This window comes from Rattus norvegicus, chromosome 2 (assembly GCF_021556685.1).
Source record: "Rattus norvegicus strain SHRSP/BbbUtx chromosome 2, alternate assembly SHRSP_T2T, whole genome shotgun sequence".
NCBI classification, from domain to species: Eukaryota; Metazoa; Chordata; class Mammalia; order Rodentia; family Muridae; genus Rattus; species Rattus norvegicus.
The window spans coordinates 38,921,198-38,936,635 of NC_141535.1; the positions used below are offsets into that span (position 1 = coordinate 38,921,198).

The following is a 15,438-nucleotide window of genomic DNA, read 5'->3' on the forward strand; positions in this document are numbered from 1 at the left end:
CCCTCAATAGTATGAAAGCTGCAGTTAGGGCTCTGTAAACCTTCATGAGTTAAGCTAATTGCACTATGATAGAAAGCATGTTTGGAACAAATTTATGATCATGGAAAACATTCTAGGTTATCTGTGAGACCATTATCTGATAACTAAAGGTCATAAACTAGGAATGGACAATTTATTGTAGGTGCAAGGATAGAAGATAAAGCCCTTGGTCCTGCCAAGACTGAACCCCCAGTGAACATGATTGTTGGGGGGAGGGTGGTAATGGGGGGAGGATGGGGAGGGGAACACCCATATAGAAGGGGAGAGGGAGGGGTTAGAGGGATGTTGTTCTGGAAACCAGGAAGGGAAATAACAATCAAAATGTAAGTAAGAAATACCCAAGTTAATAAAGATGGAAAAATATATGAACTGGATTTATCTATACAAAATTTCAAAACTAATTAAGACACGAGGCAGATGATTTGCCTCTTGACAAAACTGTGCTAACTTATGACATAAGAATTATTGTTTTAATGAGTTTATGAAATTCGTAGGCAAATGGTTGGAACTGGAAAATATCATCCTGAGTGAGCTAACCCAATCACAGAAAGACATACATGGTATGCACTCATTGATAAGTGGCTATTAGCCCAAATGCTTGAATTACCCTAGATCCCTAGAACAAACGAAACTCAAGACAGATGATCAAAATGTGAATGCTTCACTCCTTCTTTAAATGAGGAAAAAGAATACCCTTGGCAGGGAAGAGAGAGGCAAAGATTAAAACAGAGACTGAAGGAACACCCATTCAGAGCCTGCCCCACATGTGGCCCATACCTATACAGCCACCCAATTAGACAAGATAGATGAAGCAAAGAAGTGCAGACCGACAGGAGCCGGATGTAGATCTTTCCTGAGAGACACAGCCAGAATACAGCAAATACAGAGGCGAATGCCAGCAGCAAACCACTGAACTGAGAATAGGTCCCCTATTGAAGGAATCAGAGAAAGAACTGGAAGAGCTTGAAGGGGCTTGAGACCCCAAAAGTACAACAATGCCAAGCAACCAGAGCTTCCAGGGACTAAGCCACTACCTAAAGACTATACATGGACTGACCCTGGACTCTGACCCCATAGGTAGCAATGAATATCCTAGTAAGAGCACCAGTGGAAGGGGAAGCCCTGGGTCCTGCTAAGACTGAACCCCCAGTGAACTAGTCTATGGGGGGAGGGCGGCAATGGGGGGAGGGTTGGGAGGGGAACACCCATAAGGAAGGGGAGGGGGGAGGGGGATGCTTGCCCGGAAACCGGGAAAGGGAATAACACTCGAAATGTATATAAGAAATACTCAAGTAAATAAAAAAAGAAAAAAAGAAGAATTATTGTTTTAAACTTTTAATGAGCATATGGAGATAGTGACAGATAATAAATGTTTAGTTAGATACTGGACTTAATGGTAACACATGTAAACATTTTTGCTATAACTTCTGATTCAATTTATTGACTTAAATTAACTTGCTGTTAATTTTTGGAAAAAGCTGTTTGGAAGACTATGTGTCCTATTCTCCTGAGAATGTAAAAGGATTAAGAACAACAAAAATAAGCAACGGTCTTTTTCTTACCAAGAGACTTCTTTTATTCAGCTATAAAAAGATAAAAGTTTTTTCTTTATCTCAGCAGTAGAGGTTGGAGCTTCCTCTTTAGCTAAAATGAATAAGTTTTTCTGCAAATATGCATATATGTAAATATATGCATATATGCATATTTAAGTATAGGTGTGTGTATATAAATATGCATGAATACTTGTTGAATTGGTAAGACAGGTGATCATGTTGGGACCAGAATATGTGTGTCTTATGAATGTGGGTATGTGTATTACTTGTGTAAAAGTTTATCTTTCTGTGAAGATGACTTTCTTTTCCTGACTTACAAAGCATTAATAAAACTCCTAGCCTATTACCAAATCAGTGAGAGATTTGCAGGGAAAGAACAAAGTACCAAAGTAATCACTTTTTTAATCCCCACCTGTTAACCAACAGGTGTTAATCCCCTAGAAAGCAGCAGTTTCTGGCCCTAGAATAGCCCAGAGTTAAGAAAGATAGATATTATTGATAGCAAGCAACTTTTACTATTGCAAAACCAAGTTTTGTCCCAAGAAAACCATCAATCATATGCCCCCATCTCTACCTTCCAGAAAGAGAAAAGGTGCTGGACAGGATCTGGATACTCTAGAACATACACAGATGCTGGGAGCGGCCTGCTGTCCTCCAGACCTCCATTGTAGAGTCACCTCTTCCCCTGACTCCTCCCACCAAATTATGTACCCCTTGTACCCAGGGGCACACCCAACTCCTGGGAGACTTTTACTGCTCCCTAAGAATACTTACCAGAGGCCTGCTGTAACAGGGACATTGAAGTAAGATTTCCCTCACAATATCTTTTACATCAGGAATATCCAAGTACATTAAGATGGCTGAAAACAGGCATTAAAAACACAATCAACAAAAGCAAGGGTAATATGCCACCTTCAGAGCACAGCTATCATGCTACTGCAAGCCCTGGATATCACAACTTAAAAAAAATGAAATTAAATCCAATATTAAAAACATGATAAGGTCATTAAAAAGGAAATGAGCAAATTCCTTGAAGAAATACAGAAATATACAATTAAACAGGTAAAACCCTTTAAAGAAGAAACAAATAAATCCCTTAAAGAAATACAGGAAAATAAAATTAAATAGGTAGAAGAAATAAACAAAACTGCACAAGGTATGAAAATATCAATAAAAGCAATAAAGAAAACACAAACTGAGGGAATGTTGGAGATGGAAAACCTAGGAAAGAGAAGATCAGAATACAGGGATGGAAGAGAGAATCTCAGGCATAGAAGATACAATAGAACAAATTGATACATCACTGAAAGAATATGTTAAACCTAAAAAAATTCCTGAATAAAATCCAAGAAATCTGGGACACCATGAAAAGATCTAACTTAAGAATAATAGGAATGGAAGAATACCTTAGTTAGAGTTTTACTACTATGAATAGAGACCATGACCAAGGCAACTCTTATAAGGAAAGTGTTTAATTGGGGCTGGCTAACAGGTTCAGAGATTCAGTTCATTATTAAAACAGGAGCATAGCAGCATCCAGACAGATGTGGGCTAGAGAAGCTGAGAGCTCTACATCTTCATTCAAAGGCAGATAGAAGATTGGCTTCCAGGCAGCTAGAAAGAGGGTCTTAAAGCCCACACTCACAAAGGCAAACAAAGCCACACCTACTTCAACAAGGCCATACCTGCTAATAGTGTCACTTCCTGAGCCAAGCATATTCAAACCACCCCAAAGAAAGTGAAGTCTCAGCTACAAGGACCAGAAAATATTTTCAACAAAATTATAGAAGGAAACTTTCTCAACCTAAAGAAAGAAATGCATATAAAAATATAAGAAGCTTACAGAACACCAATTTGATTAGACCAGAAAAGAAAATCCTCCCACCACATAACAATCAAAACAAAGAACAAATTAAATCCACAGAACAAAGAAAAAATATTAAAAGCTGCAAGGAAAAAGACCAACTAATTTATGAATGCAGACCTATCAGGATTATACCTGAGTTCTCAACAGAGACTGTAAAAGCTAGAAAGGCCTGGACATATGACTTGAAGCCTCTAAAACCCCACAGATACCAACCAACCTTGACTACTGTAACCAGCAAAACTCTCAATTACCATATATTGAGGAAATAAAATGTTTCAAGATAAAAGCAAAGTTAAATAATATCTATCGACAAATCCACAAATTTAGAAAACACTAGAAGAAAAACTTCAACCCAAAGAGGAAACCAACAATCAAGAAAACATAGGAAATAAGTAATTCTATAACAGCAAAAACAAAACAAGCATACATACACACCACCACCACCACCACCACCACCAATTGCAACAACAACAACAACAACAACATCAAAATAACATGATTTAGCAATCACTGGTGATTAATATCTCTCAACATCACTCAATCCCCCAGTAAAAAACACAGGCTAACAGAATGAATGCAAAAACAGAATTCATCATTCTGCTACATACAAGAAACACACCTCAGCAATAAAGACATTACCAGAGAGTTAAGTGCTGGAAAAAATGTTTTCCAATGGATCCAAGAAGGAACCTGGAGTAGCCAATCTAATATGTAATAAAATAGACTTTCAATTAATTAAAATTAATCAAAAGAGATAGTGAAGTACATTTTACATTCATCAAAGGAAATATCTACCAAGAAGATATCTCAATTTTGTACATCCATGCCCCCAAAACAAGGGCACCCACATTTGTAAAAGAAACATTGCTAAAGTTTAATCATATATCTAACCCACACATTAATGGTAGCAGACTTCAATATCCCACACTCATCAACTATAGTTCATCCAGACAGAAACTAAAGAGAGAAATAATGAAACTAACTGATGTTATGATTCAAGTGGTCTTAACAGATATCTACAGAACACTTCACTCAAACACAAAAAAATATACTTTCTTCTCAGCACCTCATAGAAATGTCTCCAAAATTGACCATATAATATGTCTAAAAGCTAGCCTCAACAGATATGAGAAAATTGAAATGGTGCCTTGGATTAAAAATGGACTTCAACAAAAACAGAAAGTCTATACACTCATGTGAACGGAACAGCTCTCTACTCAATGATCTCTGGTTCATGGAAGAAAGAAAGAGAGAAATTGAAGACTTTGCATAATTCAATGAAAATTGCATCAAAACATACCCAAACTTATGAAAATCAATGAAAGTGATGTTAACAGGACAGGTCAAAGCACTAAGTGCCTGCATAAAGAAACTTCAAAATTCTCAAACCAGCAATCTAAAAGTACACCTTAAAGCTCAGAGGAATGGATACAGAAAATGTGGTACATCTACACAATGGAATGTTACCCAGCTATCAAAAACAATGACTTTATGAAATTCGTAGGCAAATGGTTGGAACTGGAAAATATCATCCTGAGTGAGGTAACCCAATCACAGAAAAACACACATGGTATGCACTCATGATAAGTGGCTATTAGCCCACATGCTTGAATTACCCTAGATGCCTAGAACAAATGAAACTCAAGACGGATGATCAAAATGTGAATGCTTCGCTTCTTCTTTAAAAGGGGAACAAGAATACCCTTGGCAGGGAATAGAGAGGCAAAGATTAAAACAGACACAGAAGGAACACCCATTCAGAGCCTTCTCCACATGTGGCCCATACATATACAGCCATCCAATTAGACAAGATGGATGAAGCAAAGAATTGCAGGCAGACAGGAGCCGGATGTAGATCGCTCCTGAGAGACACAGCCAAAATACAGCAAACACAGAGGCGTATGCCAGCAGCAAACCACTGAACTGAGAATAGGACCCCCGTTGAAGGAATCAGAGAAAGAACTGGAAGAGCTTGAAGGGGCTCGAGACCCCATATGTACAACAATGCCAAGCAACCAGAGCTTCCAGGGACTAAGCCACTACCTAAAGACTATACATGGACTGACCCTGGACACTGACCTCATAGGTAGCAATGAATATCCTAGTAAGATCACCAGTGGAAGGGGAAGCCCTGGGTCCTGCTAAGACTGAACCCCCAGTGAGCCAGATGGTTGGGGGGAGGGCGGCAATGGGGGGAGGATGGAGATGGGAACACCCATAAGGAAGGGGGTGGGGGAGGGGGATATTTGCCTGGAAGCCGGGAAAGGGAATAACACTCGAAATGTATATAAGAAATACTCAAGTTAATAAAAAAAAAAACTAGGGAGGAGAAGGAAGAGGAAGAAGAGAAAGAGAGGAAGAAGAAAAGGAAGAAGGAGGAGAAGAGGAAGGAAAAGAAGGGGGAGGAAGAGGAAATAGCAGGGAAAAACTTAAAATCAGGGCTGAAATCAACAAATTAGAAACAAAGAGAGCAATACAAAGAAGCAACAAAACCAAGAGCTGGTTCTTTGAGAAAATCAACAAGGTAGACAAACCCTTAGACAAACTAACTATAAGACAAAGAGTCTGGGACCAGATAAAATCAAAAACAAAAATGGAAACATAATAGTAGAAAATGAAGAAAATAAAAGAAACACTAAGTTCTACTTCAAAAGCTGGCACTAAACAAAATAGGAAAATCTAAACAAAATGGTTGATTTCCTAGACAGATACCACAGAGCTAAGTTAAACCCAGATCAGTTAAACTATTTAAGTAGTCCCATAACCCCTAAGGAAATAGAAGTAGTCATTAATAGTGTCTCAATCAATAAAAGCCCAGGGCCAGATGGTTTTAGCATATAATTCTACCAGACTTTCAAAAAGATTTAATACTAATACTCTGTAAAGTATTCTACAAAATAGAAACAGGAATACAGCCAAACATATTCTATGAGGCACAATCACCCTGAAAACAAGAACAAATACTCAACAAAGAAAGAGAATTTCAGACAAATTTCTCTTATGAACAAAATGTAAAAATACTCAATAAAATACTCACAAAATGAATCCAAGAACACATTAAAACATCTGTGATCAAGAAGGCTTCATCTCAGGAATGCAGGGATTCTTCAATATGTGAAAAATCCATCAACATAATCCACCATATAAACAAACTGAAAGGCAAAATCCACATGATCATCTCATTAAATAATGAATAAAACCTTTGACAATATCCAACCTATCTTTGTGTTAACAGTCTTGGAGAGATCAGGGATACAAAATGCATACCTAAACATAATAAAAGCAATATACAACAAGACAATAGCTAATATTAATTTAAAGAGAGAGAAATTAAAAGCAATTCTACTAAAATCAAGGATAAGATAAAGCTGCCCACTCTCTTCCTATATATTCAATAGAGTACTTGACAAAAAAAGCATAACCAAACAATGAAAAACAAAAAGAAAACTTCAAAAACTAGTGCTGGTCTAACTGTATGTCTTATGTAGAAGAATGCAAATATGTTTATCCTTATCACCCTGAACAAAACTCAAGTCTAGATGGATCAAAGACCTCAACGTAAACCTGGAAAAACTAAACCTAATAGAAGAGAAAGTGGGAATAATCTTGAACACATTTGTCTTAGTCAGGATTTCTATTCCTTCACAAATATCATGACCAAGAAACAAGTTGGGGAGGAAAAAGTTTATTCCGCTTACATTCCCACATTGCTGTTCATCACCAAAGGAAGTCAGGACTGGAACTCAAGCAAGTCAGGAAGCAGGAGCTGGTGCAGAGGCCGTGAAGATTATGTAACTTACTGGCTTGTTTCTTCTGGCTTGTTCTGTTAGCTTTTTTATAAAACTACCAGCCCAGGGATGGCACCACCCACCTTTGATCACTAATCAAGAAAATGCCTTACAGCTAGATCTCATGGAGGCCTATCCTCAAGGGAAGCTACTTATTATGTGATAACACCAGCTTGTGTCAAGCTGACACACAAAACCAGCCAGTACAACATTGGTACAGAAGACAATTTCCTGAACAGAAGACCAAAATCTCAGACTCTAACATCAACTATTGATATGGACCTCATGAAACTGAGAAGCTTCTGTAAGGCAAAGATATCTATATCTATATCTATATCTATATCTATATCTATATCTATATCTATATCTATATCTACATCTACATCTACATCTACATCTACATCTACATCTACATCTACATCCATATCCACATCCATATCTATATCTATCTGTATCTATATCCCTATCTATCTATCTATCTATCTATCTATCTATCTATCTATCTATCATCTATCTATTCTCTCCCTCTCTCTCCCTCTTTCTCTCCCTCTAGACAATGACATAGAGACATAGACATAGAGACAGGGAGAGAGAGAGTGAGAGAAAGGGAGAGAAAGAGAGAGACAGAGACAGAGATGGAGAGAGACAGAGACAGAGAGAGAGAATAGATGTAGATATATCTAAGGACTGCCTGGTTTGGTCTCAGCAAGAGAAGATGTGTCTGATGCCTGAGACACTTGAGGTCCCAGGGACAGGGGGTGCTTGGTGGGGAGAGCACACCCTCAGAGGCAAGTGGGAGGAGGAATGGAATAAGGAACTATTGGAGGAGGCTGAAATGTAAATTAAAAAAGTATTTTTTTAAAAAAAAATGGGGTATAGAGCTAAGCAGATAATTTCCAACAGAGGAATCTTTAATGGCCAAGAAGTACTGAAAGAAATGTTCAGCAGCCTTAGTCATCAAGGCAATCCAAATCAAAGTGACCCTGAGAGTCTACCTTATACCAATCAGATAGGCTAAGATCAAAAACTCAAGTGACAGCACATGAAATACTACTCAGCTTTTAAAAACAAAGATATCACCAACTTTTCAGGTAAATGGATAGTACTTAAGAATTATCCTGAATGAGGTAATTGAGAACCAAAAAGTCACATATAGTATGTATTCATTTATAAGTAGACATTAATCACAAAGTTCAAAATAAGTATGCTACAGTCTGAAAGCTCAAAGAAACTGGGTAATAAAGAGGGAGGGTGTGGAAATCTCACTCAGAAGGGGAGACTAAATAATTATTGGAGATGAATGGAAAGAGGAAATTGGGAAGGTTAGGGGCTGTGGAGGTTATGGGGTTGGCAATCAGGTGTTGGGAGGGGATGCTGGGAGGTCTGGGAATGAGACTGCAAATATGGGGGGGGGGCTCTCTGGTGACTAGCTGGAAGCCTGGGACAGCAGAGGATATGGGCGTATATGACAGTTACTCCCAGTAAGATTCCTATGAGAGGATTATAGAAACTGAAATGGCCATTTCCTGTAGTTAGGCAGGCGTTCCAGAGAACTGTGGAGTGGCAGAGGGACATCAATAGACTCATGAAACCATCAACCCAAAATCTGTCTAAATAAATGTGCAAAGACAGAGATGGAGCAGAGACTGAAGGAACAGCCATCCAAGGACGGCTCCAATTTGAGACCCATCCCACGTGAGAGAGACAACCTCTGATAATATTGATTCTCTGATATACTTGCAGACAGAAACCTAGCAAAACTGTCTCCCAAGAGGCCTCATCCATCAGCTGACAGTGGCAGATGGAGAGACCAACAACCAACCATCAGGCGGTGCTGGGGTGTCTTGTGAACGATTTAGGGAAAGAGATGAGCAAGCCAGAGGGATCATCACAAGAGGCCATAGAGTCAACTATGTCCTCCTGGTACCATGGGGCTTTACAGGGCCTTGGACACCAAACAGAGAGCTGGGCTTAGATCCTCTTCATATCCGTGGTAAAAGTTCAACTTGGTCTTCAAGTGGGTTTCCTAACAAGTAGAGTGGGGTCTGTCTAGGTCTCTGTCCCCTGCCATTGGATCTCCTACCCCTTCCTAGACTACCTAGTTAGGCCTCAGTGGGATAGGATGTGCTCAGCCCTGCTGAGATTAGCTGTCTCACAATAAGGTGGTTCCCAAGGGTGCCTCCCCTTCTCAGAGAAGGGCTAGAACTACAGTAATAGGGATTTATAATGGTGAGACTGGAAAGAGAGGAGAGAGGGGGCTTGTGATTGGGATGTAAAATGAATTAAAAATTTATTGGAGGAAAAAAGAAATAGGCACATTTTGCAGGTATCAAAACAAAATTCCAACATGATTTCTTTCAGTCAGACAAGCACATCTAGGTAGGAACATGAAACATTCAGTCATTATTTGAATTTGTATGTGTCATAATTTGTTAAAAGATCATTATGTGGGTTTCAAACAACTGCCTGATGCAGGGCTATTCCAAAAGCTGTTGCCTGTATGTATGATATGTTCTTCTACCTGGACTCTGTTATCTGACCTCAGTAGGAGAAGAAGCATCTAGTCTAGTAGAGACTTGAAGTGCTAGGGTCAGGGAATACCCAGGAGCCTCCTCCACCAACTCAGAAGAGATTGGGAGGGAAAATGGGGGAAGGAATGTGTGTGGGGTGACCCAGGAAGAGGGAGAGTGAATGGAATGTAAAGTGAATAAGTATAAAATAAAGTTAAATTTAACAAAAGAAAGAAAGAATATTACGATGGCCAGCCAAACACCAACATGTGTGTATAAATAGAATTTATATAAACATCTTGCAAATGCATAATTACACATACATACTATATCTCTAACTATATCCACATAGATTTCTATGTAGGTTTGTTTCAAAACTAATATATGATATTGTTAGGGATTTCCCTATATTTGCAAATGAGCTTTATGTAATGTTACTAAGAGTAATAGGAAGATATTTATAAATTAGTGATCAGGTCAGTTTACGTGGTTTCCTTAAAATCTGAAAGAGGGAAAAGACAATGTATAAACAATTCGCCTAGGTATTAAAATATTTGGAATTTCCTTCTTCCACAAGTTTGCAACATCAGTGTGTATAGAAAAGGCCAAGGAATGGGTTCATCTGTTTCCCCACCTTTAAACCACAGGGAGTGGTTCTAATGTGTATGATGCAAAACACAATATGAAAATTAATGAGCTAAGGGAGTGTGTACTTGGCAACTACATCCTAGGCAAGAGCTAATGGTATGAAGCAAAGCAATAATTTAAGTCTTGTAATCTGAGAAACAGCATGTTGACTTTTTCACTTCTGATGGAATATTCAAATCAGGACTCGCAAACTAACTTCTCATCTATACTCTGTGTCTGTCATGTGGAAATGAATATTAATCTCTTCCTACATTTACAATAGTCATTAGTTTAAAAGAGATGATCTCATATGAGATTTGGTGAACAAGAAAGAGGTTTTAAGACATACTTGACTTTAATGAGCTTATAAGTAGGATGGGTAGTGGAGAAAGCAAGAAATAATACATAAAATACATAAGTTCCTTCAAAATTTTGTCTCTGACATGATTCAGAATGTGCTCAAAGACAAATGGGAAACATATCAAGATAATAACCTGAATGTCCCTAAGATCATTATTTTACAGTTATGTTAAGAACAAAAGGAAGGGAGGGACAAGGGAGAGAAAGAGAATGGGGGTATGGGATAGGGGAACATGATCTGGTATTGGGTGGGGGAAAAGGACGGAAGCCATGAGGGCCAGCAGAAAGAATGGAAACAGGTGACCTTTGGAGAAAGATGATTGGGAGGACTCTCTAGAATGTACCAGAGACCCAGGAAGTGAGAGATTCTCAGGAATCAAGGGGGCAGGGTAGATGAAAGGCCCTACGGTGGGGAGAGGGAACTTATTGAATCCACCAACAACAGAAAGACATCAAGGGAGGGAAGGGGTTGCTATCCTACAGCCAAAGCTCTAACCCATACTTCTTCCTGTCTGAAAGAAATGCAGGGATGGAAATGGAGATGAGCCAGAGAAAAGGAGGTCTGGTGACAGGCCCAAAGTGGGATCCAGCTCAAGGGGAAGCCCGAAGACTTGGCACCATTACTGAGGCTCTGGGGCATTCACAAAACGGGTCCTACCATGATTCCTCTCCAAATGACCCAACAAGCAGCTGAAAGAGTCAGATGCATATACGTATAACCAGCCAACGAACAGAAGCTGCTGACCCCTCTGGTTGAATTAGGGAAAAGCTGGAGAAAGCTAAGGAGGAGGGCAACCCTGTAGGAAGACCAGCAGTATCAATTAACCTGAAGCCCTGAGATCTCTTCGACACTGGATCACCAACCAGGCAGCATACACCAGCTGAGATGAGGCCTCCAACACATATACAGCAGTAGACTCCAGGATCTGTGTTCAGTCAGAGAAGATGCAACTAACCCTCAAGAGACTGGAGGCCCCAGGAAGTTTAGAGGTCTAGTGGGATCAGTGAGGTAGGGACATCCTTGTGGAAATGGGAGAGGGGAAGTGCAGGGTGGGGAAGGAGCTATGGGATGTGGAACTCTCAGGGGTGGACCGGGAGGGGAATAAAATCTGGAGTGTATAGATAAATAAATTAAACTATAAATTAATTATTTAAAAATAGTAAAAAAAGAAAGAAAGAACGAATGGGCTGAAGCATGATTTATAAGACAGGTTACTTAGAGACAGTAGAGTATTACCAATTATACATGACCTTTCCTTATATTCTGTGCTTGTAAATTTTGCATGTAAAACATCCCAAAAGATTACCTGAGCCAGGCAGTGACATATTATGATCACACTGTGAAGGACACAGGCCAAGCCTTTATTCATTCTCTGTAGGGCTGCGTTACTCCAGTTTGCCAGTTCTTCCTCACTGTTTTGTCTTATTAGTTCACCTCCACAGTAGTTATCAGGGATATGTTCTCTTCACTCTTGCTTCCGCCCTCTCTCCACACTGATTTGTAATGCTTATATAACGAAGCACAATTTTCAGAAAGTGATTACATAGAATGCTCTGGATAGAATGCTTGGCCCCGGTATGGCTGAGTTCTTTTAGGTTGTGTTTAATGGAGGCGTATGGGGGCAGAAAGAAGAGAAGCACAGACTCCCTTTGAAAATAATAGCAGTCTGTATATTTCTAAGGCCAGAATGTACATTTGCAAATCCCAGTGATAACAGGCTATGTAGCTAACTAGAAAAACATGAGGTCAAGTGGAACCAGTTAAGCCAGGATCGTCTCCAGAACCTGCTGGCAAGGTCTATTGTGTTCAACAGTATGTGAAATTAGTACTCCTTCAGCCTCCCCAGGAAGACAGCATCCACATTCATTTCTTTACTAAAACCCTGCTATTGAGCATTCATTCCCACTAGTCTACCAAAATTTCTGCGAAATCTGAGATATAACCATGACTTATTTCATAGTCTTCTTCTGCTTGGCTATTTCTGTAGCCATTGACTCAAAAGTTTATTGTCTTGTCTCTTATTTCATTTAAGGAGCAGTATGCTACTACAGCATTGTGTAAAATATTAAGTGAAAAATTGGAACTGACTATTGTGAACTTGAGTGGACATAAGAGGTAACATATTGATTGTCAAACAAAAAAGGATACAAATTATTAGTTTTCTTAAAATCCATTAGTCACGTCAGTTGTTTGTTTAAATCAAGTGTGAAACACTTGAGCAGTATTTGAGAAGTACAATTTCAGGCAAAGATGTTACATAATTTCTACTGCAATTATCCAGATTAGGTAAAAAGAACGTACAATGATTAAAGAATTGCATAATTGCCAGAGGCTGAGTACAAACATTAGCAATAGAAAGTCTCCAAAACATACACACATTCATAAAATGGACTCATCTTAAGCATCTTCCAAAAAAGGAGGGACTCAATATTGTTCACTGACAGTCATCATTCAAGGATGACTACCCTCGCTTTCCCTTTATCCCTCATTTTCATGCCAGAGGGATTAAACATCTCCATGAGACAGGTAGAGTTAGGTATAAATATAATAGAATGAAAAGAATGCACCTGCCAAACACATATTCTCTTTTCTACAGAAAAGGAGTCCCAGTCTATAGTAATGTTTAGCCTAGAGAAGATAAAGTTAGTGATTTGAATAATCCCCAATTTTTTTTACGTTCCAACCTCTAAAAATTTAATTACGTCAGAGTGAATGAAAAAACTGTAGATTCTGATTAATGGAAAGAATATTCGATTCTGAACAAATTTAAATAAACAATGAGAGATAAAATAAAGATCTTAAGAGATAATAGACCACATAAATAATGAAGAAGAAACGTAGAAAAATGAGGAAAGACCCAAATGAGGAGGATTAGAGGGTGCAACAGAAGAGAGGGGAAGGGAGGATCACTAAAACAGTAAAGCTGGTTTAAAAAGTCAGAAGAAAACCTAGTATTTTATAAGTTCTCATATAGTGTGATTGAAGTTACCCTACACAGAGATTAATACTCCATCCAGAAGCTTCAAAATAAACAACAATAACAACACAACATCCTCCTCCAAAAAGCCCACTGCCACATATGGGATACCTCCCTCTGGGTAGTTGCTCAAGGGAGTCAAATAGTTAATAAAGTAACATATAAACAGTATAGGCTATTGCCCTTCTTCTTGCTTGCCCACCAGAACTTGAGAGTTAGACCCGGTTCTGAAGTACCAAACATTTATTTTTTTCACAGAACATAGAGAAAGGAAGCCACTATGGTCCTGGAGAGTTACCTGATTTTTTAATACTAGAGAAAATTCATAAATAATTTTAAACAAGTATAAGCTCCTGGACCTATATTAATGATCAGCTTGATTGGAGATGCCCATCAGTGCCACAGTGGTATAAATATTATGGTATTAACCAACTGTTTCTAACTAGACTTAAGACCTCCACCATAGGAGGAAACTATTGCCTACTCTTGTAGATCTGGCAAAGATCCCATGTCTATTGAGCTCATAGGACCAATGGGAGATGTTATTACTATTACTTTTAACCATCAACATAATAGTTTGAACTTCTTTCTAATATACTTGTCTCTATAGCCTTAGAGTAAAGCAGTGCTCAATTTCCATGGGAGAAGCTTTTTGTTGATGTTTTCAGTAGACAGTAGGTAACAGAGTTCACAACTTGTCAAAGTACCAAGAATAAATGTTTATGACATATTTAAGGCCAAATGGGAAATCTAAACCACAACCTCTGACTTCAAGAAGCAGCAATACAGAGAGAGGCAGGAGGACAGAATAAGGGCCAGAGGTTAGGGGGGGCTGCATGAGAATAGTGTTTTCCTGGACAGTAAAGGACATTTTGCTTTCACAAAATGTCTTGTGGTTGCTGGAACAAGATCTGTACAACATTAGGCCAGTTAACACTACATCAAGGATGAGGGAGGTAATCGTAAGCCTTCTACCCAAGAACTTAGGAGCTCTTATAAATTGGTGACTGCTGGGAGAAGGAAAGTCAGTTCAGCAGGAATGTGATACATGGTAGCTTGACCATATACTGTTATGGAAGGCTTCATACCCACAAGCTTTGGGTGGCACACATTTTTCATTCTATAGGTTATTGAAACAAAGAAAGGAAGAAAGAAAAAATAAATATGTGAAATAAAGTTGGGAGTAAACATGGTGTTTGAGGAACATCAAGGAAAAGTTGAGTAGATCATAACAAATTGATATGATCGAAAGACTTTGTTTACACATTTAATCTGCTCAAACAAGTAAAATTAGTGAAATGTTTTTATTCTGTATGCCTTGTTTGTTTGGTATATCAGACACATATTTAATGTGGACAATTTAGAAAGCAGATAGAAACAGAACAATTAAACTCACATTAGTTTCACCAAGGTTGGTTAATTACTATATTTCTACTTTAAAGACAAACACAAGCATGCCCTTCAAATTACTCTATAATTCTCTGATGAGATGTAAGTTATCAAGTTTTCCAATGCTTGTCAAAGTTCCAAAAGCTGGGATTGATTATCATTCTTTGTGTTTTTAATACCCAATACTTAGTCCTATAACACTTGCATTTTATATTAAATTACCTGTTAAATTGTTTTTTTCTACCACTCCGTTTAAAAGAATTCTAAAATGACTAGACAATTGTCCTCATATATGTGCATTCTCTTTTCTGAGTATGGGCTGCTTTC

The 15,438-nt window shown here is 38.5% G+C and overlaps 1 long non-coding RNA gene across 2 annotated transcripts in view; it reads right to left on the reverse strand.

Annotated features, from left to right (window-relative positions):
• LOC103691446 (uncharacterized) overlaps window positions 1–15,438 on the reverse strand; it is a 275,993-nt gene that overhangs the window by 11,606 nt on the left and 248,949 nt on the right. For both annotated transcript variants that reach the window (XR_015673883.1, XR_015673884.1), the window contains 2 exons: window positions 6,497–6,611; window positions 2,367–2,452 (listed from right to left, as the gene is read on the reverse strand). This is a non-coding gene — a long non-coding RNA (uncharacterized LOC103691446). The remainder of the gene's footprint in view (window positions 1–2,366; window positions 2,453–6,496; window positions 6,612–15,438) is intronic.